The 25764-nt window shown below is 44.8% G+C and overlaps 1 protein-coding gene across 1 annotated transcript in view; it reads left to right on the forward strand.

The window, feature by feature from the left end:
- The window catches only part of EXT1 (exostosin glycosyltransferase 1), a 187293-nt gene that overhangs the window by 110587 nt on the left and 50942 nt on the right, over window positions 1-25764 (forward strand). The gene's annotated exons all lie outside the window — the stretch shown is intronic.

Genomic DNA, 25764 nt, shown 5'->3' on the forward strand with positions numbered 1-25764 from the left:
ACAGAAAATCAAAATTAGTAGTTCTTTTCAAACTGGAGGAGGGGCAGTTTTTTCACTTTGCATTTCCCTCTCCTTTTTCTTAATTTTAAAGCAAGATTCCTGGGTCCTGCTGCAAAGAGGAGGGGTAGCAGCCTTGTTGCTAAAACTTAGGAGTTCTGAGAATGAGGTTGAAGTCTCTGAAGGAGATTTCTGTTTTCTTTCCAAGAACAGTTACAGTCATAACTAAACGGATTATCTTCTTCTGCAGGACAGCCCTGCTGAGCATGAGGGAGCATTTTCTGTTCTTACAGAGAGTTAAGGGACCTTTTTAATTGCCAATATAGCAGCAAACTATTTTTTGTATTAAATATGGGGAAAGATTGGAAACTGAAGAGTTTACATAGATGGTTAGGGAGGCACTGTGTGCTTTATTTCCACAGATTCGAGAAAAGTCTTTGATTTTGGGGGGGTTTGCTCCTTGTTTTGCTGCTGAATGGGTGGCCTTCACCCAGCGGGGGCTGCTGGCTGCGCAGCATGGTGGCCACAGATGCTGTAGCCTTCTCTCCCAAAAGGGCTGCTGCTGTTGGAGCCAGTCCTGCACTGTGGGATGGATCCGGGCTCCCCCAGATCTGTGTCTGTCAGTGCTAAGTGAGGTAGATAGGGTCACAGTGTTGGCAGAGGGGTGACCCAGGCTGGGCAAGTGTGAGGCTGGTCTTTAGCTGCAAGTGCATAATTAGATTATTGCAATCCTTTGGCCAAGTTTTGCTCTGTGTCAAAGTCTAGCTGCAAAAAACTCAGTACTTCGACTAATTGCTGTTACTTGGTCCCAGTACGTTGCCATCAGGTATTTTAATTAAGCAAGTTTGAGTTCCAGTTTAGCATAAATGCAGACTTCACACAGATTCCCGTCATTTTGGCTGTGTACCCTTCACCAAGGGCCAGCACATTGCCACGTTGGAAATTTTAGGCTCGCACAGGATGACTGCTGCTTTGGAATTGAGATAAATATCTTTTTACTGCCTCATAAATGGGGGGGGGGGCGGGGCGGGAAGCAGAATGACCAAGGTCGCATTCGTGCAGATTCATGTCTTGAGTAGGAGCTGGTCTGGAAAGGAAAGCTGGAATGTTTTTGCAGGGATGAAAGGAAGGGTACCTACTGGAGACCCCCTCTCAGGCCTGGAGCTGTGGTTGCACCTCTGAATCATCGCTGAGCTGTGCCCTGTGATGGGGACTTCTCGCCAACCCTCCCCTTGCTTAGCTTGGGGGCTGCCGCCATGGGCAGCCCCAGTTTGCAGCCAGAGCCAGCCTGGTGGGAGAGCCTGTGGGTCATGACTGATCTAGAGGGTGGATAAAAACGCACCTTGTTTATTAAAGCAAATGCCCTAACGAGGCTAATTCTTCATGCCTTTATTGGGAAAGATTTCACTTCAGCCTCATTTTAATTTTCCTGCTCAGCTTTCAGCTTTCAACCTGGTCTCTCTCATTTTAATTACTCATATATTGATGCCATTTTCTCTGAGCCGGTTGCTAGGCAAGGGCAGGCATCCTCCAGCTGTGACTGCCCCAGCAGCCCGTGGGTCGGGGCCCGATGCAGGCGTGTGGGGATGGCCCCCCCGGGCTGGGGACAGCCAGCGGGACCCCCCCTGACCTGCAAACGCACCCGGGATTTGCCACCGCCTCTGGGAAACACTTACAGTGCAGGAATTACCGGTCCCATTACCACTCTGGTGTCAGGGAATGAAGCTTTTCCATTACAAGATCATGGTAAATCACAGGGGGGGATGACAGCCTTGTTAGCATGGCTAAAGTTACTGTAATTTATGTATAAATAACTCCTTTGTGTCAAGATAATTCAGCTACCTTGAAATGCCTTCTCACAGTCTATAGATACCTGTGAGTTATGCACTGTAGTTCACAGCATTTTCCTCATTACATACAGACATTTTAAAGGATTTTTTGGGTGTTCACGCTTGCAGGTCAGTCCTTAGTGGTAGCCCCTTTCTGCAGGAGGACCTGGAGGACAAGGGGCAGGCTGGCATCTTCCTCCTCTGCTTTCCAGGCTGGGCTGGGACAGTGGAGCCGGTGTGTCCTCAGCTGCTGGGGCTTTGCTCAGCAAGTTCATGCAGGGTCCAAGGGCCACCAGCCACAAACTGCCCAAGGAGCAGAAGCATTAGGCAAAGCACATGATGCCCCCCAGGGTGACAGGCCATGTCATCGGTTTCCATCAGTTCTCAATACCTTTTTTAGGGAAGGATTTTTGCTTACAATTAAGCTTGGCCTTACAAACGAGGGACCGTTTTGCCGCTTCCCTTTGGTCATATTGTTTGCCTGCCAAGGAGCAGTACGGCTGTCAGGTTCGATTTTGCATCTACGTGAACTTGTTTAGATTTGCCTGCCTCCTGGTGGCTAACACCAAATATCTGGAGGCACTTTTTCTTTTTTGACTGTGTGAGAGGAGGTGTTTTTTAAGCAAGAGCTTAAAAGTGCTTGGCGTTACTGGACCTGCAAACCCCATCGTCCTTCTCCGTTGGAGCATTTTGGCAGCCTTAGTTGTTTTCCAGCACATCGACACACTACTGGCATGTTTAATAGCAGCAGTATTTTTTGCGTTAGCAGTGTAGTGCTGCGCAACCTTGTACCAACCGTAGTCTTTAGCCAGGTGAAACACTCCATCCAGTCTTTGGGGAAAAATGTGAGCTGCTCACGTGGACTTCTCTGGCTGGGAAACCCACATCCCTGCTGCCTCGGGTGGGTGTGCACACAACTCTGATGTTTCTTCCAGGTACTTTGCAGGGAAGTAAGAGTCTCAGCCTTTTTGCATAGACCAGGCGTGAAGCAGACTGGAAGGCAGTGGGTGCAGGGTCACAGGCTCCTGTCTGCCGTTCTGGGTCTCTCTCCCTGCCACGCTGATTTTGTCCTGGCACCCTGCGCAAAGCCCAGTGGAATTACAGACTTGAAAAGCCAGAGCATGAGTCTCACTGTTACAGTAGCTCCTGGTATGCTTGATGATTTTACCTTTGTTGTAGAAATTTCCACTCCATGGAAGAGCCAAGCAGGAAAACAGCTTTCGAGTCAGGCAGCTTTCAGTTACAGAGCAGTTAACGAAAGCGCTGCGTTCCTCCAGAAATTCATCGCATGTTGCAAACAGCAGCTGAATTGCATCATGGCCCAGAAAAGTGAGGGCAGGGTCCCCTGCCCACTTGAAAGACAGCAAAAAGAAAGGTGCTTCAGGTACCAGATGTAGACACTGAGGGTGTAAAGAAAGGAGTCCAGACTTAATGTACACACGTACTAAGAAAAATAGCTAAAATAGATGAGACCAGTGGCTGATCCGATGCCTTTCTCTGAATGGACAAAAGGCATGTTTTTCATTTTCATTGAGCTTAACATACTAACTAGACTGAAAATGCTCCCTTCATCGCTGCAGGGACGTGGTCCTGTCTGTTTCTGCTGTTACAGCACTGGAGCCTGTTGGGGGCCATTGGCAGCTTGTCCTTCATCGCACCATCTGAGGCTGAGCTTGAAGGTGTGCTCTGCCATACCTGACAGAGGAGGTGTGATGTTTTGATGATAGCGTTGTACCATGCAAGCAATGTGTGGACTGTTTTTTCAATTAGCCCCTGTCCAGCTCAGAGCACAGTGAGAGGAAGAAAAAAAGAAAAAGCTAACAATGAGCTGCAAGCAGACCAGGCTGGAGGTGAAGCATCCTACCAGTCTCTTTGGGGGAAAAAACAAGGCCTTAGACATTGAACAATTTGGGAAACTTCACCTTTGGCTTATTTTATGGGGGGCTCTAAGCTCCAGTGGTAGAGCAGTACCTTTTGGTACGTGCTCTGTGGTGGTGGCTGTAAGGAGAAAGGAGGGTTGGTGGGGCTGGCAGATGATCCAGCAAGTTTTTAACTGATATCAGGGCAGCACGGTGTTTATCATAGATTCAGAGTGGTCCAGCACACCTCAAGCACTGTCTTCAGGTAAGGAGCTATCACAGAGAAGGATTTTAAGATATATGTCTTAAGTATTTTTTGGTGTATTTTCATGGCAGAGAAGTAGTATTACTGTCTACTGCTGTGTTTGCAAAGCCAGGCTCTCTGCAGTCTTCTTTTCTGATAGAGGATTTTTGCCTTAAATACAGAACTTGATAAAAATAATGATTCATTTGCTGTTCTTATGCCTAAAACCAGTTGTTCACCAAATAGTTTAATGTCTGAGCCTTTAAAAAAAATGGATAACTTAGACACTTTATAGGTCTTTTTTTAGCTTTAGCCTCAGAGGCAGCAAGCAGGGAATTCAACTTGAAGATAAAAACATGCGTGCTAAGGGAATTGTGGAGTTTGGGGGTTTTTTCCAAGCCATGCTTGGCTTTCATGGGTTCCAGTCCCGTGCTCCCCCTGCCATGCTTCCCAGGTGCGTGTGTACTGCAGGACTCAAGGGGAGTGAAGGTTGCAGTGTCCTTCAGAAAATCCAGCTTTCTGAAGGCTTGAAATAAAGACTTTGCAACTGGGATGTTGAGGTTTTAAGGGGAATTCTTTGGGGATGGAAACGAATAGCTCGTCATAGCATTTCACAGGATTTAGCAAAAGGCAGTGCTGCAGCAAGGGACAGTTTGGATATTTTTTTTTTTTAGATAATGGCATGGGGGATTTCTTTTTTCTTTTGTCTCTTAGCAAGTAGAGCGCATACAACTGACTTCTGAACCGAATACATTCCTTTTAGAAACTGGAACTGGTGTTAAACTGTGATTTGACCCACTGATGAATTAATGAAATGCTGAAGCACTACAAGTTTTAAATAACTCTCCCAGTCCCACAGGAAATTCAGAGCAGACCCAGGACCAGAGCCCTTGTCTGTCGCTGTTGGAGCAGGCTTCCTCAGAGACTGATTAGGGCGTGAAGTCCCTGGCAATTCTTCATCACCAACTATCTGGGAAAAGCTGCGGCTGAAGTGAGCCTTCCTGCAGGGAATCTGAGTATTTTGGTTAATCACTTTTTTTCCCCCATGGTCCAGGGTGCTTTTCCCCCATTTCCATTGTTTGGGTTGCCAGTGAGCTAAAAAGGCACAGGATGCACGTGCATAGATGCATCTTTAGGTCTCTCTGTACCTTTTCTGGAAATGATGGTGAAGCACATTCTAAAACATGGTGCCAAGAGGATCATTTGCAAGGAATGAATTTGCTGTAAGCTGTAGTGTTGCCATGGGTAAACAGGCACACTCATAGGGGCTTAAAATACCCAAAGGGTCTTGCACAGCTCCAGAGATACAGAGGGAAAATGAGTTTAAAATTGCAAGCTCACTGCCACATGGGGGGAAGGCTGCTGCAGCAAGACATTGTTTAAGGGCTCTGTTTTCAGCATGCTCCTGAAAATGTGCTCTCGGAAACAGGGATTTGTGTCTAAATGGGAATCCAGACGTACAAAACACTCCATTTATTCATGTAAATGTCTGCATAAAAATGCAAATGTGGTACCTATGGCTATTGCCTCCGTATTGGGCTACAGTACAGTGTATAAAAAGCATACTGATGAGTTTTCAGCAAATTTTCTGAAAATACTTGAACAGTCATGGGCTCTGATGTATAAAGTTACCTTTTAAAGTCATTTAAAGAAATAGATACTTGGGTTTGCATCCCAGTGGCTCAGCGTCTTCACAACTTTGAAAATACTTCCAATTTAGAAGAAATCTGAATCTAGAGATCAGCTTTATTTCTAATTCTGCTGCTTGTTAACTTCACTCTGGGGTATATTTCCTAGATACTTCTAGCCTCAGCTGATGCATTTATTTACTTAATTCAGGGTTTTGTAATTTTTTGAAAAGCATGTTTTGATCTTCAGGCAGATGCAATGCAGCTGAATCTAAAACATGGTATTTAAAAAGGACAGCTGAGGAACGAAGCTGCCTTTGCCTGGCAGAAACAGCAATAGGCAGCAGCATTGGGCTTACCAAGGAGTCAATTTAAAATTGGTGATTAATTTTAATTTTTAAACTTTCCTTAATTTGATGCAATGTGTTACCACGTTGCAATTATTGTTTGATATTCTCCTGTTAGGAACTGCAAATAAGAATGTTTCAGCTGACACTTAAATGAAATACCAGATGATTTGGTAAGACATGGATATTGTCACTGAGTTATGTGTAACCTGTGCCAGGACTAATGCTATGCTGCCATTCTTTAATCCTTTTTTAAAAGGAAGAGTTAAAATACTGTGCTGCCTGTGCTGCCATTCTTCCAGCACCGCTTTTGACAAGAACAAGGAGGTTTATCTCCGGGTAAGGCCAGACACTGTCTGAGCTGTCTTCCCAGGAGAACAAGAAATGAAAAATGAGAAGAAGAAATGAAAAAAAGAGGAAATTCAGGCGCATGAGCGTGCGTGTGGGGATGGACACACACCTCCTCACAGCTTGTCCTGGGGAAAGCAGCCTTCCTTATCTGCAGCGAAAGGATACATACCGATGTAGGGAAAGAATACATAGCGATGTTTTTACAGGCACTGTATGTTCTTTCTCTTCTCAGTCACGTCTGGAGATGTTCAGCTGACTTCCCAGGATTTGGGGATGATCTACAGGGGTTAAATTTTCAATGCTGGAAGTCTGTTTTGCAGCAAGAAAAAAAAATAATCAAGTTTGGTCACTCCTGGTGCTATGTATTTCAAGACATGCTCCCCCATGAGGTTAATTTCCTCGGTCTGAGCTATTTTTAATCTTCATATTGAGACCCTGTGTGCTGGCATATCAGATGTAGTAGGGTTATATTTAAATATATGAATCTGTAATACCCACTCTCACTCTCTTTTCTTCTCCCTTTGCTTACTTTTCTGATGATTTTCCCTGCCAGCCATCCCTGGCGCGCTCTCTCCCTCCCCAACTATTTAAAAAACCCAGCCTGGCTAAAAAGGACGGGGTTTGTTGCTGCAGGCTCAGATTTCAGGATCCTTGTCAGGCAACCAGAGCCAGCAATGCCCTGGGATTGCCTTTATTCAGCCTGAGAAACTGTTGTTGATCAGACTTGCCATGTCCCGGTTGAAGAACCTTTCCTGGAGCGGGAGCGATCAGCTTTCCCCACAACAGCCTTGTCGCAGGGTGCCTGCCGCCTCCCTCAGCTCTCTGTTTAGCCAAGCCAAACTGCCTGGAGATGCCCTAATGAGGGACAAGTCAGGATGCTTTGTGCTGTAATTAATAAAAAATTAACCTCTGGTCACTGGCTCTTTCCAGCACTTCCAGCAGCACTTATTTGCAGGGAGGCAGCTATTATTTTCTGTCTCGTTCTTTTGGATGGGCACAAATAAGAGACAAGGGAATTGCCCTTTGCCAAGAGTGTTTCCAAATTTCTTTTGGAAATCGTCGTAGGTCCACACATATAAGCTTTAAAACATCCTGGGATTAAGTGTACCAGCCTTCATCTTTAACACTGGTTTTGGGGAGGGTTTTTTCCCCCCCAGCTTTTGCTCTTTTGCAGTTATCATACTGAGCTTGTGGGAAGGAGTTTGTCATCAGAAATTGTCCAAAATGTGTATTTTATTTTTTTCTTAGAGGGGAAAATGATATAACTAGCTGGCTTTGGGAGAACAGCCTTTCTAGTCCTGTGTGTGCTCACCAGCGTAGATGAACTCATTGTTGACTCGGAGCAGGGAGAGGTTTGGGTTCCACCAGCCAGTTCCTGACCAGCCACTGATTCTTGGCAACTGTGGATGGGTTGCTAAACCTGCCAACTTTATTTTCTCTTGCTATAGATCAATCATTATTTCCATAACAGGGAAAGAATTTTTATTTTGAATTTGTGGCAGAGGTTTAGGGTCTGACTTCTTGGCTCCATGCAGTGTTGCAGCCTGCAGAGCAGTTAAATTGGTCAGGCTCAGTCTTTACATTTCTCCTCTTCCATAGTTATGAATGTTAATGAGGATAATTCTTCCTGGAATTACTAACTGTTTTCAGGCTTGTGCAGTATGCTGGGACCCTTAATTTTCTGTGTTTATGCAAAGGCAAGATGATACTAATACAAGATAGACTATATTCTGAGAAGGTCATGTGTGCAAGCAGTTTTGGATGATGAGCGGGTCTGTAGTAGTCAGTGTTTGGCACCAGACATCATCTTGGTATGAGTTTGGCATCAAACATCGTCTGGGTATGAGTTTGAGTTGCTTCCACAGTGTGTAGTCGTAACCCTGGAGGAAGGATACAGCACTGTCCCACAAGCGCTGTTTTTTTCCTCGTTTGTTTTTGTATGTGCTCACCAGATGAGCAACTTTTGAGAAAATACCACTTCTGTCCTTCCTGAATTTACTATTGTTTTGGACGCTGATAAAGGTTTTATTTGATTAATAGCAGAATAAACCTGAGCTGGTCAGCCTTGATTTCTGTGGCATGCTGGCTCTTCGAGGAAGAAGGAAGACGAGGAGTCAGATTTATCATCTGGAGAGGTCAGACCACCATGGAAAGGAGCAGATGTTATCACCCTTTGCACAGAATACCCCTGCCAGATTTCAGCAAGGCAATGGTATTAAATAGCTGATAGCTGCACAACAATATGGTTGATCTTAAATACCTTCTAGCTGTGTTAGTAGCTGAGCAGTAGAAGTGCTCAGGAGGTAGCTGTTGCAAGTTCACAGGCAGCCTTGCTACCAGGTGATGCTGCAGTGATATGGTCCCAGGGCTATAAAAGCAGCCTCGGCATCCATACTCCAACACATCATGCTTCCAGCCCTGGGCCACCAAGTGCAGTAGGTTTCATCTTCTTCCTTACTAATGCTCTCCTTTCCTCTTCCATTGCTTTCAAGTGTTACAATCCACCAACTGTTACTGGAGGTCGCTGTTGGTTCCTGAAAAAGAAGGTAGAGTTTCACACGAGCTAGAAAGAGCAACATGCTGTTTGCGAGTAGGAAAGCTTGTGGGAATGATCAGCTTTTACTGTGAGTCAGGAGGAGGCTATTCTTGTTTTTTAATTACTTTGATTCTTTTCTGCCTTGAGAGGAAAGGGGGAGGGGGGGGAAACCAACACCTTTATACAATATACATCAAGGTAAATCAAATCTGGCCAAGAAAGAGTGTTTGGGGTTTCATTTTTTTTAGAGCTAAAGGGAACTATCTGATGAGAATGCTGTGCTATATTCTTGCTTGAAAGAGAGAGAGATATACACACACATGCATATGCATAGAAAAAAATACACAAGCTTGGTTTATTACTGTTGGTTTTGGCACTGAAGTGATGTAATTCTTGAAGTGACACAGGAGAATATCTTCAATGCATTCAGAAATCAGAGGAAAAGAATAAAACCATCTCAGTGAACTAAGATGCTGGTGATCTAGCACACTGATTTTTTTATACTTTCTGAGAACATTTCTAGCCAAAAAAGTATCTACTAAAAATGAAGCAGCTCTTTGCTTGTTGGGCCTCTGCAAATGTGTTACTGATCTCCCCAAATTACCGATTTCAAGTCTGAGTGTTCAACGAGTAACTGCCCACAAGTGGCAAAAATTAATCAAAATGAGAATGTTTTTAAGTCACGTCTTTTAGCTTCTTCTTTTCAATAATAGGTAATTATTGACATTTCTAGGAAGCAGAAGTAGTCCCAGAACAGGTAGCAGTAATACAGCAAACTTCTTCAGTCTTTTGACTTGAGCGTGGGGTTCCTCCTCTTGGATAAAAAAAAATCTTGGGTCTTTTGATGGCAACAGCAGTGCTCCCTGTGATTGAAAATAAGCTGTTTCCAGCATTTAGTCATTTCTGTTTTGAGGCATATTCAGCCTTTGAGGTTTCTGTTGAGAATTGCCAGCGAGGGGAACAATAACTGAGGTTATAATTTTTGTGGTGCAAAAATATTAGCTCTCTGGCAACTGGACTAAACATACCAGACTCATTTCTCATAGGACACCGGAAAGGGTTCAATGCAGACAGTAACTCAGAAAAATTGTTGATATTTCAGAGCACAGACCAGGAAGGATTAATTTCTCCAATAACTCTTTTCATGTGGTCAGGAATTCTGAGCTGCAGCAACCCATTTGGCAAATGACTTTGCTAATGTTGTCTGCAAAATCCAGCTTCACTTGTTAAACTTGAGAGTGTATTTTTTTTGTTGATGAGTGCTGCTGTAGGTATGGATTTCCCCAGTAGTAGAAATGAGAACATAACCCTCATCACAGATGTGTGTGCTGATGGAGAGAGGAGCAGAGCTGTTGATGCGTTAAATCGTTCAGGGCTGTCGGTTTATCAGGCTTCATGGGGTTTGCTTCTAGTTCAAAGTGCAGATTCTTGAAACAGCAGAGATTGGGTGCTGAGCCTTGCTGGAATTGGTTTGTTTTTTGGTCCTTTGTGCTAAGAGAAAACTGTTGTTCATGTAACTTGGAAACCCTTTTTCCCACAGTCTCAGGAATTTCTTGCATGTGTGTCCCCAGTGTATAAAATGCACACATTTCTAATGTGAAAGAGCAGGCTCACATACATGAAATATATTTTTACTGGGTTGATACCTACATAAATACAATAAAGGTGTTTTGTGCATGCTGATATATGTAAAAGTGCATATAAAGGTCCTGAGTCAGAGATGTAGCTAAGCATGCAGTTCAGTCTATGAAGCTCTCATTTAAGTTATATTTAGGAATTAATTTTGATATTGGTTTTAATCTCTGAGACATCCACACATTTCTTTAAAAACAATAAATCAGCCCCTTTGTGGGTTTTCTAGCTCCGTCCATCAGGTTCTGTAGTAGTAAAGCCTATTTCAGAAAGTGCTTTTTGCAGCATTTCTAAATGTGAGCGTGGCTTCTGCAGTTGTTCTTCATGAAAAGCACTTTTTGACAATCTCAGAAAATGTAAATTTAATCTTGATAAGTGCTTTCCCTGAATGCAACCTTCCCTCTGTAGTGGGAGAGTGCATATTACATCAGCATAAATGCATTCAGATAACTCTGTATACAGACAAGTGACCTTTCATTCAAAAGATGGTTTAGGATCATTTTGAAGACCCTATTATTCATCATAAAGTTTTGTGTAGATTAGGGAAAATGTAATAGAGTTTTAGGTTTTCAGTGGTTTTTTTCCCCATGTAACAAAGCAAATCAGGACTTTGCCTAGAAGTCATTTCCCACACTGTCTTCTGAGCTGATCACTGTCATTACCTTAGGTCTAGAAACTGCTATTCATTCATTTTTTCTTCCCTGTGATACAGCCAGAGTTAGCAGGTAATTCAGAGCTTTCTATTGGAAATAAATAGCACAGGTGAAATGGAAAAACTGGAGTCTTTATTTTTTACTTGTTTGCTTCTTTTCAGTTTACAAATGAAATTTTAAGTTTTTCAACAGCACTTTCAAGAAGCCTCACATCCAACCTTGTCAGAAGAGTCACAGGGAAAAGTACAGCGAGATGGCTGAAAAACAAACAGTAATTTTTTAAAGGTCTTGTTGCATGTAAGTAGTGTAAGTGTGAATGAACTACCTGGCTTGTAAAACCTGAGACAGTGGTGGGGTGTTGGGACTTGAAAATGATCCCAGATTTGTTTTCTTCAGGCATTCAGCATCCCAACATCATTCTGGTTTCCACAAATATAATTGAAAGGGAAGGTATCTCAGAGGCCCTGTGCTGTTTTAGTGAGGGTATCATGTGTCAATCACGGCTGAGCCCTTACCCTCTGGACAGCCAAAGCACAGCACCAGCTGGGTTGGAAGGTTCCTGCACTGTCTTGCTTCCTTATCAGCACCGTGAGGACCCCAGGACAGGGAGGGATCCAAGCATCCCAAGCAGCTGAGATGCATCAAAGGCATCTTCCCAGGCAGATGTGGTTCAGGACACAATGGACATCTGCACCCTATTGAAGCGGGAGCTGGAGGCTGGGCAGAAGACCCTGGGACACCTGAAAACCTAGCAGACATCTGCATTTGGATGTATGAGTTGCTCTCCTGGGGTCTATGCCAGTCAAACTTGGCCTATTAGAAATTTTTTGAGCAAATTTGAATGTGCGCTGAGTGGGACCTTCATGGTGTATGGGCGTGGAGTGTGGGTTATGGTACTGGGAAAACTTATGACGGATTTTATTTTGTAGTACAACTTTGCGTCTTGCACCTTGATTTTCCTGTATATGCTAGTTGAAAAAGCTTTGTTTCAAATGGCTTGTGCTAGCCCAGAGCAGTATTGTTGGACTGGTTTGGGGCCCCTAAATCTCTTACTTACATATTATTATTCCAGTTGTTTTACATTCCTGTCGAGGCCTTGGAAAATATTTTGCTTCTTTGTTTTCAAGTTTTCTAAATGACTGTCTAGCTTGTCCAAGCAGTGCCTGTGCCTCAGCAGAAGGCACCCTTGGCTTCTAATCTTCTGACTCTCAAATAAGCTCAATTTCAAAGTTTGTGGAAACCAAGCTTTGTAATCTTATGATTGGATGGGAGCATAAAGCTAGGAACTTGGCAGCAGAGAGAAAAATGAGAGGATTCATCTTCTTTAGCTTAACACTTAGGAGGTTTCAGCCTTTGCCTGTCGCCGTGAATTCTGCGATGATTCATGCATGTGGATGTGCAGAGGGGTTCCTGAGTAAAGCATGTGTGGGCATATAGATGTGCTGTAGTGAATACCACAGTTGACGGTGATTTGGTTGAATTGCAGGTTTCTATAGACAATAAGAACAAGAGGGTGAGCTATGGCAAATGCAAGCGTGATTAGCATTTCCAGCATGAAACCCTTCGGTCAGCAGGAAAGAGGAAAAGCAAAGCAGTTTGACACATGAGAACAAGAACATTTCTTATTGCCTAGGCTGTTCCCCGAGACTTTGAAATGCCCCTCTTTGTCGAGGAAGCATGCAAATGTTCTCATTATTTTCTGTAATTTGCATTATTAAAGAAAAGTTATTACCCAGGCTCAAACTTTCTTAGAGCACTGAGTCAAAGATACTGTTTTGCTTGCTGACACTGCATGCTCAAATGGACTTAATGGTGTACTGTTCAGGAGTATTTTATCTTTAAGGACCCTTAATTGCTTTAACACTCTGTGCTGTAAACAGACTGAATCAGGGATAAACAGCAGTCTTTCCAGCTCTGTCCTTAGGTAGGGTTAAAGGCCCTGGCTCAAATTAAGAGTTAATCCTTATTCTTAAATCTAAGTCCTTAAAAGAAAAAAAGCCCGTTTAGTAGTTCTTAATCCAAATTTTTAGCCCTGAGTGCTTCTAGAGCAATCCCGTCCCCGATTCTGGAATCGTATTTCTGGCTGTTTATTTCTGTCATGCGGGTTTGTCTCTATCCCTGTTGATCATGGACCCACATTGCTGCTTTGAGGCTTGCCATGCCTTTTTGCCTTTTTCTGAAAATCCATTGTTGCACAGACCCTGTGACTTCCTCTCTTTGATGGGCTGGGGATGCCCTGATGGAGCAGGGCTCTCCTCTCCTCTGGCACTGCTGGAAAACTTGCTCTGCCGGAAAGAGCTGGAGCAAGCTGGGTGCTCTCCATGGAGAAGTGATGCTCTGGGTCGCAGTAGGAGCCCTGTAGCTGCTGAGGGCAAAGGGTGGGAGGCAATGGGGGTCTGTGAGACTGATTCCCAAAACTGGTAGCAGTGCCTCAGATTTTTAAAAGAAATTACTGTGAGAAGATCGGAGAGTTTTCTGTTGTGGTTTTCTTACCCAGTCAGAGGACGGTCAAAGTGACATGGGTTCAGGGTGAAACAAAGTGGTGGCAGCGGCCACCCCACAGCACTGTGCGGGCTGGCAGTGGGGGAGCCCTGCCGCGGGAAGCACAGCAGAGCAGCCCTGCTGTTCCTTTTTATTCCCAGTAAGGAAGAGGAAGAACGAGTTGTTGATGTCTGAGAAAGGCAAAGGGCAGGGGAAAAAGCAATAAAGCATTTGTCTGGGATGCAGGCTGCAGCAGTGGGGAGGCAAGATGTGGGAGTTGGAGGGCTGGCACCGATTCCAGCCTTCCCTCCTCGCTGAGCTGCATTGAGGAGCACATATGACTGCAGAAGTACAGATGCTGATCCACCCTGGAGGTCAGTTTGCTTATTCATTTCTCATCGCTGACTTTCCATTTATACCAAGGAGCAGTTCATCTCTCTGAAAGACTTCGCTGGCGTGAGGGGTTGCTCTGGTACCCATGTAGCCATATCACATCGGCTTATCTTGCCCCAGGATTTAGTCTCTAAGGATTTGAGTGCTAGTGAGGATGTTTCCTGTGGTCCAGCTCTCCTGTGTGTGTACACACACAGTAGGAGGTCTGTGTGTGGGCTTTGAGTCCAGCCATAGGATGGCTACAGAATGGGTTGGAGTGCTGTGATAACATTTAACCCAGATTGGCCTCTGCTCTGCTTGGAAAATCCCTTGTTTGATCTTAGTCCCTTAAATATTCTGTAAACAGCACTGAAGAGTAGATCCTTCTGATCTGCCCCAGTCATTGATACACCATGTCCTAGCTCACCAGGACCATTTTCACATGGTGATGGTCCACTTGCTTGAAATGGGTATGAGGTGGCTCCTCAGTAGCCCTTGCATGGGATGGGATAGCTGCTGGTACTCTGGTCCCACAGGCACGTGAAGCTGGCCTCTGGGGGTAAAAGGACATTTTCTCCAGGTTGCAGCAGAGTAGGACTGCACAAGCTTGGGGTCTCTTGCTGAGCTCCTCAGCCCAAGAGCATCCTTCTTGCTGTTGCTTCACAGGCTTGTGCAGCGAAGGGCAGGGAGGAAGCTGGGGGCTCAGTGGAACAAGGGCATTGCTTGGACATTTGTCACCCTGCAGAACAGACCAGGATGGCATCACATTTTACATCGAGTAATTGAGGAGTCCAGATGAACATTTAAATATGTTGAATCAAGGGAGATGATTGTAATCAGGCCACTTTGTCTTCTTGACTTGGAGTATTTTCTCCTCAAGGGCATTTAAAACAACGGAGTCGAGCCTTCAGATTCGTAGCTGCCACCTTATTATCCTATTAGTCAGTTGTGGCTGCTGAGGAACAGGAGTAAGTGACAGTATGGCAGATTACAACAATTTATTTGCAGTTCTCATAGTCTGGTACCGCATATCATCAGGCTGTTTAAATTTAATGATAGGGGTTTTGCATGTGTTTTAGTGCAGTTAAAGTTGTAATCAAAATGTTTAGGAAAACCCCCACTGACCTGCATAAATACTCCCATCTTCAGCACTGCTTTCATGCCCTGTTGTAATCTTTATTAGTGGAGCTGACTCACTAATTAGGGGAAGCAACCTGCCTTGGAAATAATAGATTAATTTTTTTTCTTTTTTTACCCCTTCACAAAGCTTTGAGTAATAGAAGTTGTTGGTGACTCTGTGTCTTGGCTCTGTTTCTAAGCCATTATCTCACCGCCCACCCAATTGAAATTAAGACCTAGAGACAGGTAAGCATTGGCTTATTTTCCATAAGCCTGGCACAGTATATTCCACATGGGGGGAAATAGTTGCCTGCTGGGCTTTAAAGCATCAGGCAGTGGTGGTGTTCTTGAGGAGGTGTCTGCAGTCAAACAGTGTAGCCTCTAGCGCAGTCCCAGCTCCCATCACATTTGGTCTTCAGACATCACTGTTGGAGAGGAATGAAGAAACTACCAAGATTTTATCTCATCATGTTTCGTGGGTTTTTAACTGATGAGATTACAGCTGTGAGGTCTGAAAGCAGGCGGTGGGATCCTCAGCAGCATCCACAGTCTTTTAGCAGGGGCTTTACAGGTCTTACAAGCTGGCTGGTGGTGACCACCTGCTCCCTTGGGACACTTGGCCTGTGGTGGGGTATGTGCTGAGATGCCTTGCTGCTGTTGGCTGGACATGCAGCCATTCAGTGGAGCATCCAAAAGCTCAGCAGCTCTCCTGGCCAGGCTACATAAACACCTGGCTTCAGAAAAATTTAACAGAATTTTCTCAAGGATTTGGAGTCTAACTGGGATATTCAGTCCATTCATCCTGCAGTAAAATAAAAGTATAATCATCAAACGCACGAGCGTGTTCAGCCAACGTGCTCAGAGCACAGGTGGGGGAGATGGGTGAGGTTGCAGCTCGCTGCCTGCCACTACTACATGCTTTGATGCAAAGCAGCAACCTAAATGAAATAGGTATACGCAGGATGAAATTTAGGGATAAAGTGTTTCATGACATATGGGGAAGCTCTACAAATAGCTGCTAAGCGCTGAGTCCATAAACCATGTTGCTTACACAGAACAGAATGAGTGACTGGAAGACAAACGGCTCTGGGAAAAATATGTGACGAATGTGTTTCTGCTGTGATGCCCTGAAACAGAGTGAAGGATGAGGAGGAGGCCTCAGCTGAGGCTATAGCCACAAGTGGACAGACCTTTCTCCTCTTCCACCCTTGAGAGGGGCTGGCAGGGCAGGATCTTCTTCATTTCTGCTTTTCTCCTCTGCAGTTGAAGTTTTCAGTTGAGCTGGGGCAGTGTTTTGTGCTGGCCTTCCCATAAATCACCTACATTTATTTAGTTACTGTGCATGAGATGCTTGGATCCCACTGCAGCCCTTCAGCAGCAGCACTTTGTCTTTTCTACCCTGTTTTACCCAAACCACCATCAACTGTCCCCAAAGGGTGAACCTCACCAACCCTCTCCCTGCTGCTTCTCCACGTGGCACTGGAGCTCTCCCAGGGGGAAACCAGCCAAGACCTGATGACTCTCGTTCACGGCAGCCTCGTGAACGTCAGTCAGCAATCCCAGGGCTGCTGGCACAGGGACCGCAAAGGGTCTGTCTTCCCTGGGGACTTCCATGGGACTGGGATAATCCTGCCTTTGCTTTGGAGGGAAGAATATTCTCTGAGCAATGGAATGGTGTCAGACTGGGATTTAGAAGTTGCTAATTAGTGAGTAATGGTATGTAAAGCTGAGCTGGGCTTCCAGAAATGCACCAGTCGTGTGTATGAGTTAGACAGTGGTTTACAGGCAACGGGTGCTACTTTCTGCAAGGGCAGGGACAATTAAATGGATTTTCTTTGAGCTGTTAACCAAGAGTCATAATACCATTTATTATATCCATATTGGGAATATGTCACACAAATATATAATTGATGAAAGTATTATCTTGCTTAATTGGGAAATCGAAAAAGCCACTTTCCCTTTATTTACTGATTATTAGCAGCAGTATCTCCTTTTTGGTCCATGATGGTTTGCACATAAGTCACATGCTTTGTGCATTATCTTCAGCATATAATTCTTTTAAAGGACTCTGACTCTTCAGTTTCAGAAACGAAAACTTGTAGGGACATGCAGTTGAAGCCTCACAGTATTTTACAAAGGCGCGGTACAACCTTAACATAGGTTAAGAGAAAGATTAGGAGGAAAAGTAGCAAAAGTATTTTTTCTATTTTATTAAGTCGATGAATTCCCTAAATCTTCTGTTGAACCTCTTCATGGGAAGGAGTTTCACCTTGACTCTGTGTGACAGTGCCTTGGGTAGTCAGGATAATTATTTTTCCAGTAACGTTTGGCAGTAATTTGCTCTCTTGTGATTTTGAGGATGTTCTTCCAGTAACAAGAAACTTATTTTTAATGGGAAAATATGGTTATGAAATCATGAAAATATGGGAAGAGTCTGAGACAGAGATAAAATTCAAATGGAAGAAAACAGGAAATGAAAGGAGAATTGGCCTCATACGGATTTTAAGCTCTTGCTTTTCTTTTAAACTTCATTTCATTTTTAAATCAAAAGTGTTTTTAAACAGAAATCGAGACTTGTTCCACTACTTAAAATACCAACACCAAATATAATGATAATTTGATTTTGCATTAAAAAATGTTAAATCAAGTTTTAACTAAAAATGTTGATTTCCGTGAGTGGGCATTGCTTGCTGAAAAGGAATTAATCAATGAAGGGTGATTTTTTTCATAATCATCTTTAACGAAGACTTTCTCCTTGCTTTTACTTTCAGCTGTGGAACACATTTTTAGTGAATGTAAGATATTTCCTTCTAATCAGCCCAGGGATGCTCATCTCCATAACTACACCCAGAGCACAGCAGGGGACAGTGGGTGGCCATGCCAGGAGCAGGTAGCAGGAGCGGGACACAGGACACGGTGCTCCGAGCACTCTTGCATCCTTTTGCCGGGCATGTGCCGCGGTGGAAACATGCCCACTGCCCTGAGGGCTTCACCCAAAGTGAACCTGCACCCATGTTTGGGTTTGGGTGCTTATTTGGTGTCTGAGAGGTGTTGCCATGGGGGGGTGGGGGTGGGGGGAAGTTGAAAAATAGTTGGGTTTATTCTGTCAGCGTGAAAACAGATTTTAAAGAAACTTCTGAGCAGAAGCTCACTGTCTGAAACATATGGACATTTTTCAAGCAGAGTAATTTATTAACCTCTATTCGAGTAAGCAGAAGCCTACTGAGATGCTGTTTTCAAGCTTGACACAAAATGAGAGAGAAGCATATTTCTGAAAGAAAAATGACTCCTTTGGAGTCTCCACTCCCCGCTGCAAATTTTTGCCCTCCCAAGCAGAGTGCTTCAGGTGCTTCCATGGCAGAAGTGACGGGAAGGAAAACGATTTAGGCAGAAAACCAAAACCTGCCCATGTGAAACCTGGGGAATGTTTCTGGACTATAGCCTGTCACCTAAAGCTGATCAAAAGCTCTTGGTTGGCTTGGGGCTGTGGTTGACTTGTGTCTCTGGTTGACTCGTGTCTCTGGTTGATTCATAGTCCCTAAAGAGACATGTCATTATACCTCCTTTGTGTTTGGTTTCTGCTCCCTGCACTGCAGAAACAAAATCCAGCTCTGTTGCCCCAGTGCCCAGTGCTTTGGATGAGCAGTTGAGGGTCAGCTGTTTCACAGGGGGACATCGCTGTGCAGTACGGGTTGTTGGCTAACGGGGTACCAAACCAGGTAGATCATCATCCAGCCTGTAACAGGGCTTAGCCAAGGAGTGCGGCTCCCATTCGCACAACCTTCCTTCCCCTTTGCTTTCTGTTTTCCAGCAACCTGCTTGAAATACAGGTTTATTTTCTGGCAGTGTTTGAAAATCTGTAACATAATGAGTGGTAATGGGCAATGGCTTAAAGCACAGAAAATTCAAAAGTGGAGTTCATCAGCACAATAGAAGAAAGCCCAGGTCTCTGAACACACAGCAAACCCTGCCAAATAACCTTTCAAAAATTGGCCGGTTTAAAAATTAGCCTGGGCCAGGATTTGCTTTGGTCCTTCAGGCATTTGTTACTTCTGCTCTTGAGTTGCACAATGTCCTCATCTTTATAGAGAAAACTGCTCAAATCATCAGGAGCTGCTTCAAGTGATTGGTGACATGACAGAGCCTCTTATTTACTCCTAGAATAACCATAAGCATTGCATGAATGCAACGACATGCCTCGTGTCTGCTGCTGGTTATTGCCTGGAGCCTGGAGCCAGACAGTTGGCTGTGCGCTTGTGAGGCAGCTCCCTGGGATCGCAGTGGGACTGGTCTTGCAGAGAGAGATGCTGGCGTGCAGCAGTGACTGCATGCTCCGATGTTAATCTGGAAGCTCTGGAGCCTAAATAATTAGGAGCACTAAATCTAAAATTGGACAAGATGCAATGCTCTAACTGGATGATGTCAGAAATTTATTGTTTGTATCTCTTTATTATAAGGGGTGATGTTAAGTTCTTATTTAACGGGTTTCAGGATTTGTGTTTCCTTTCTGAGAAGAGAGAGCTGTGTGGAAGCTCTGGTCAGGTTAGTGTCGTGTCCATGTCCAGCACTGCCCTGGACCAGAGGGCTGCAGAAGATGAATGGATCTCCTCTCACCCAGGTGGACACTTGTGCCAAAGGTCTCCCTGGACCAGTTCAAGGTGACCGACTCAAGGTGACCGTTATGGCTGCTGTCTGTCCCATCTACCCCCATAGCAATGTGAAATGGCCATGGCTGGGGGCACAAGACTCCTGCTCATGCGAGACTGCCCCATAGCAGTGCTTTTGGCTGTCAGATGCTGTCAGGTGAGCTAATTCAGAGGTTCCTGCCTGAAACAGGACATGTGATACACCATCCATAGCACCCTTTGTGTCCAATTTACTTACCTTCCAAAGTCCAAATAAATAAAAAGTTTTCCCATTACTTGCAGCAGACTGTGTCAACATGAAAAAAGTTGCTGCTTTCGTTCATTTCTCAGCACCATGTTTGCTTACACCCTCCCTCCCACACCTTTTGTGTGGTAAAATACCTGAATTCTGAGGTTTGAGGCAGACATGGCACAGAGGTGAGTGACGGCAGCGAGGCAAGAGACGGCTCAGGGCCGTACCGCAAATGCTCATAATGGCTTCGTTCTCCCTGGGGATCTAGAGGGATGCAACCCCTTTCCAGTGCTCTCAGTGTCCATGTCCCACAGCTGAACAGACACTCCAGGCTAGATATGCATGAGCGCATAGGCACCATTTGCATATTTATTTTGACAGGAATTAAGTGAACATACAGCTTTCCACCTCACTTGGGCTCTCCCTGTTCTTTGATGTAATGGGAAACACTGGTTTTGGTAAGCGGTTCTCAGGATTAGGCCTTTAAATCCCATTGTGTTAAGCAAATAGGTGGATGTCAGATGATATTCTGGTGTTTTCCAGCCAGCAGCATGGAAGCAAGTCCCTCATGCCTAGATTTGCATGGCATTGGGAGGCATCTTGTCTCAGTAGTTACCATGGGAGCTCATCACCCCCTAAGCTGGACGAAATGTCACGTGTGTCTCCAAAGAGCCATCAAGTCGCAAGCAAAGTGCAGTCGGCTAGGCACTGAAGAGCACATTTTCAAAGGCGGGGATTTTCTGCCTGTTGGTGTGTGGGAACATGCAGGATGTGAATTTGCAGGGCTGAAGACATGGTTTTGGGTGGGTTGGAAAGAATTAGGATGAGATTTTCCTTCTGTGTGAAAGGGGAAACATGCGGTGGATACTGCAGAAGCTGCTTCTTGTACTGACAGATAATTTCCTCCCAGGGAGATGTGCAGTGGATGTGCAATGCTGGACTCAGGGGGATTCACAAAACATGCTTGTAAGAAACCAAAATCTCAGAGTTTTGGGCATTGGCCCGAGAGCTGTATCCAGGGTGCTGAGGCTCTGCTGGAATGTGACCTTGCAGTCTGTTCAAAAGCAATTTAAAAAAAAAAAAAAATCAAGCATCTGCTACCAAGGGACTGATGCAGAAAATCCTTCTGCTAGCTTCACAAAGCGGTTGGAGCAGCTCCTGCCTTGTTTTCAATCTCAAAGGCAAAAAAAGCCCTCCCTCATCCCTTTCTCTGTTCAAGCCTCCTCACTCTCTGAAGCCTGGTATTTCTTTTCTCCTCACCCTCTGCTCTCCCCGCCTTGCAGTGCTGGAGGGACCGGCGCATCCTGTTCAGTGTGTGGGGACATCCCCGACCCTGCTCTGGACTTTGGCTTGAAAGCATGATGCTTGTCTCAATGAAGCTGGGTCAAAGGAATTGGTGCTGGGTCTTACGCTGTGGGAATGAAATGGATAAGCAGTACTTTGGGTGGTTTATTATAGCAATATACGTGAAATTATTCTGCAAGTAATCATAAGGTGCGAATGAGCTGTGGCTAATGAGGGTGCACACTGGCTGCTAGAGCAACTGACATGAGCGTGTCCCTCACCACCCCTGCACTGGCTCCAGACGTTCGTTTCTATTTTCAGAGGCAGCGGTCTTCACCCATTCCCCTCTTCTGTCACCACTATCTTGGTTCCAAGTATCTTCGCTGTTAAAACTTCCCACTGAGAAATTGAAACTTGAAGACTTTTTCCAATCTCTTTAATATAAAATACCTAAAAATAGACGTCATGGATACAGTTTTCCACTTGAAGAGCAAAATTCTGCAAAAATGTTTTAACGCAGATTTGGGACCTAATTATTTTTTCTCAGTCACAGCCATAGTTTTGCCACAGTGTGAACAGCAGATCCATAACACTTGGGCTTCATCCACTTACAACCTGGTGTTCTCCTTCTACTCCTTAGGGCTTAGAGAGCAGAGAATCAGAGTAGAGAATGCCATCCCAAAAGTCCCAGAGTTGATCACCCCATTAATTCTACACCCTTCATTTCACCAGGAAATGTCAGCTGGTTCAGCTGGATGGCCCCAGGTTAGTACAATGAGTCTGAATATCTATACTGTGCAAAGGTAAAGTGTCCTTAACTGAAAAAGTGGCAAGAGAAATGCTATAATTAACATACGGGGTTTCAAAGCACTCATTAGATCAGCATTGGGGAATGTCCAGTATGTGATCAGATTGTTTTAGAGTTAGCTAAAGTGCGCAGAAATGTAAGGACAGTGTTGTCAAAGGCTCTGAAAAGCTTTTTGCTAGTGGCAAGGACTTACCCAGGCAGAATAGCCTAAACCACAGTGTCACTCCCATCTTCTTTCCTAGCAAACAGCGCAGTACATCTGCCATGCCAGGAAGGGATGGGGCTTCTCAGCCACAAGTGGACCCGAGGCCAGTTTGAAGTTGAAGGGAGTAGGCTGGATCTGAGTGTGTTTGTGGGTGCGTGTATATGTATGTTGATTCTCCTTACCTACTCCTTTAGTTGGGATGAGGGGAGATCTTCTTGTCCCTCCTTACACCTGCGTGCTGTTAACTCACTGGTAGGGCAAACAGGGCGCACAACAGGGTGTCCCTAAAAGCTCACGTGGCAAAGCATACGAAAGCCATTCCCATAGATTTGCAGAAGTGTTTCTGTATGTCTGTAGTTTTGAGTGTAAGTATTGCAGAGATATCCAAAGTATCAGTGCATGCTCGCTGGGACAAACGTGCGGTACCTGTTGTGGTTCTTTTAGTCTGTGATTCCTGAGAAGCAGAGACCTTAGCTGGCAGGGGCTGATGGTTAACACATCGTGGTGGTGCAGATTAACAGACTGTGCTAGCTCTTCGGTGTTAAATGTGTTGGTGGTTCAGAACCTGTTTTCCTATTTTTCCACGGACAGATGTCCACATTGTTCTTGGTAGCCCTGATGGAGAGGCTGGGGTCAGGGCTGGAGCATCAGCTCCCTGCAGCGAAGGCATCAGCAGTCTTTCACTTCCACCATGTCCATTCATTCATCCACTTGGGTTTGGAGGCTGTTGCAAACAAGACTGTACTGCTGGGAGCCTGGGCTAGCATGAATCCTGCAGCCTTGTGCAGCCCCATGCTGGGACAGCAGGAGGGGTTCATCTGGATGCTTTATCACAGCTGTTTGGTTTTACCCTGGTGATACCTCTAAGTATGCTAAAGAAGGAGTTGTGCCTGCTTCCAGAAGGCCACCTTGAGACCCATGCAAGAAAGACCCAGGAGAAAAGGAGGGTGTGGAGGTGAGAGCTTGAAAAATGTCTCTGTCCTCTCAGCCTGATGAAGCCCTTGTCTAGAGAGACTTAAGCAGTTTTCTGCAAGGAATTGCATCCTCTCCTCGGGTGAGAAGTCCCATGTTGATGGGTGCATTTCCCCTCTGCTCAACATGGCAATGTTTTGCTGCTGCTCTGCTGAAGCTGGTGTAAAAGCCACAACACATGTAGAAGGCTCCTCAACACCAGATGTACCTGGATCGCCAGGGCCCCCCTCTTGCTTTCACTAGGAATAAGTAAAGAGCTGTGCTCTTCCCCGGCCCCCCCCTCCCCCTGGCCCCCCGCAGTACATCTGATTTCAGTAAGTAAACCATCGGCAGCCCCAGACAATTCAATTATAGACTGTCACTTAGCTTTAAATCACAGCTGCGTGATTATAGGCAATGCCCTTTGGTGGTGTGACAATTTCAGACATTTCCCCACCTTATTTTCCTCTCCCAACAGCTGAAATGAAAATATTGAGCGGGTCTTAAATAAGCTGAAGCTTGTTGGGAAGATCTGAGAGCATATACTGCCATTTCAGATGTAAGCCAAAAGCAGTATGCATACGAAATATATTGTCAGTGGTAGCAGACCTTGCTTGAGCAAGGTAAAAAGTGTCATCTGCTTCATATGAGAAATGTAGAAGAAAATGTGCTCTTGCTCCAGCAATGCTCTGTATCAGAACAGTAGTATTTACTATGGTTGACATTAAGGCAAATGATACTGAGTATTTTTTAATAGCTTAAGCTGTCACTAAAACAGGAGCTGGGTTTTGGTCAACCTTTCTCATGTTTCACAACCTTCGTTTCTTTGGTCAGTGGTGGATGCATCTGCATTTTATTAATAACAAGCAGTTGTATTAATGTACATATGTATGTATAATATAATGTATTAATAACTAAAGTGTTGTCTGATTGCACAGTTTCGAAGTGGTACATTATAGCTAAGTATGTAAAGATGTATAGCCTGTAGGACAAGAAGACTTCAAAGTGGGGGAAAGGAGGCAATACCCTGTTGTTACTCAAGGATTTGAAGGTCTTCAACCAAAGGCTGAGGGCAGAAAAAGGGTCAGGAGCAGCACAAGCGGGAAAGATTCTCAGATACTTAAATTTGATCAATTTTCCATAAGGGAACAAGATTGCACCCATGTACACTGACAACCACACTGACCCACAAGGCAACCAACATGAACCCAGTGCCCCCACACACACTTACCGAGGCACTGGTGTGTGGCTGTCTGCATTTCATGATTCAGTCAGCAGGAGCTGGAACGGGCGGGGTTTCAAGTCAAAGGTTAGAAATAATTGAGAGCATCTATGAGATTATTTTTGTGGTTTATTTGTGAAGTTGTAAGATCTTTGTTTTCAGACCTCAGTGGTTGTTAGGTAGCTCTGTCAGCGACCACTGCAGTAAGCAAATAGCTACTTAATCCTTCAGTTCGGATATGAGCAAACATAAATGAATTTGAAAGGTTTTTGGAGGAACGATCATCCACGTCAAGCCATGTGGACAACTCCTCCTGACATCATGGGCCACGATAAGAAACTCAAAACAGTTCACCTCACTACCAAAGTTGCCCCTTGTGCTCCTGGCCCTGTACCTGGGTGTTTGCGTTCTCCACACTTCACCTACAGCTGTAAAGGAAGCATATGAAAAGGAGTTAAAACTAGTTTCAGACCCTGTCTCTGCTCCTCAGTCATCCAGAACTTGTTTTCAATCCATTCTCCTCCTTATCCCTTCTTCTCCTGGGGGCATCGGAGGGAGTCTCTCCTGCTTCTCCTGAAGCTGTTCTCCTGATGGGGCTGTTCCCTTGCCAGCTGGCATCTGTGGGCAGTGTCCTCCAGCCTATGGCTGAGGTCAGTACTGATGTGTGAGGAAGATGCTACAGTCCCTAAGGGAAAATTATAAAATAACTCCCCCAAGGTTTGGCATCTGCCTCACCTCCGGTCCAGGGTGCACCACAGATCTGTGGAGTTTAAGCATCCCTCACCCATTTGACATGGAATAGAACACAGACGTGGTAGTCATGTTATCTATTGCTCGTCCTTTCTCTCCTCTCCCAGAAGTTCCTGGCCTCAATTATATTTAGAGACAATTAGTTCCACGTCTTAATTATAAATTGTGGCTTTAAAAAAAATAAGATGTTGTAGCGCTTTAAATCCATCTTCTTTTTATTGGCTGTTCTTATTGTACAGCTAAAAACAAATGGGAGTGCCAAGTCTCCCTGCTTTGTATTGCTCGTTGTTTTGCATTCCCTGTCGATCTGGCTCTGGTCTCCTCCCTGAACTTAAACACTTGCTTTCTTTTTAGGAAACTGTTTCTGTTTTCTCTCATTAACCATCTTTGGACTCAGACCAGATGTTCTTGTGGGAGCATTCAGGGCTGCCTGAGCAGTGCCGTTCATATCCTACCACTGTGCTCTAATGGGCCTTTCCTCCTCCTTCATTCCATTGCTTTCATATTTTTCTTGCCCTTCTGACAGTTGCTATACATCTAGCTATACATCTAGTCACCTGCAGAGTCAGTTGCTTTGCAGGTCATCTCCTCTTCCAGGTCAGTGCCTGCTCAAAGAAA

This window comes from Falco peregrinus, chromosome 3 (genome assembly GCF_023634155.1).
Source record: "Falco peregrinus isolate bFalPer1 chromosome 3, bFalPer1.pri, whole genome shotgun sequence".
In the NCBI taxonomy this organism is placed as follows: domain Eukaryota; kingdom Metazoa; phylum Chordata; class Aves; order Falconiformes; family Falconidae; genus Falco; species Falco peregrinus.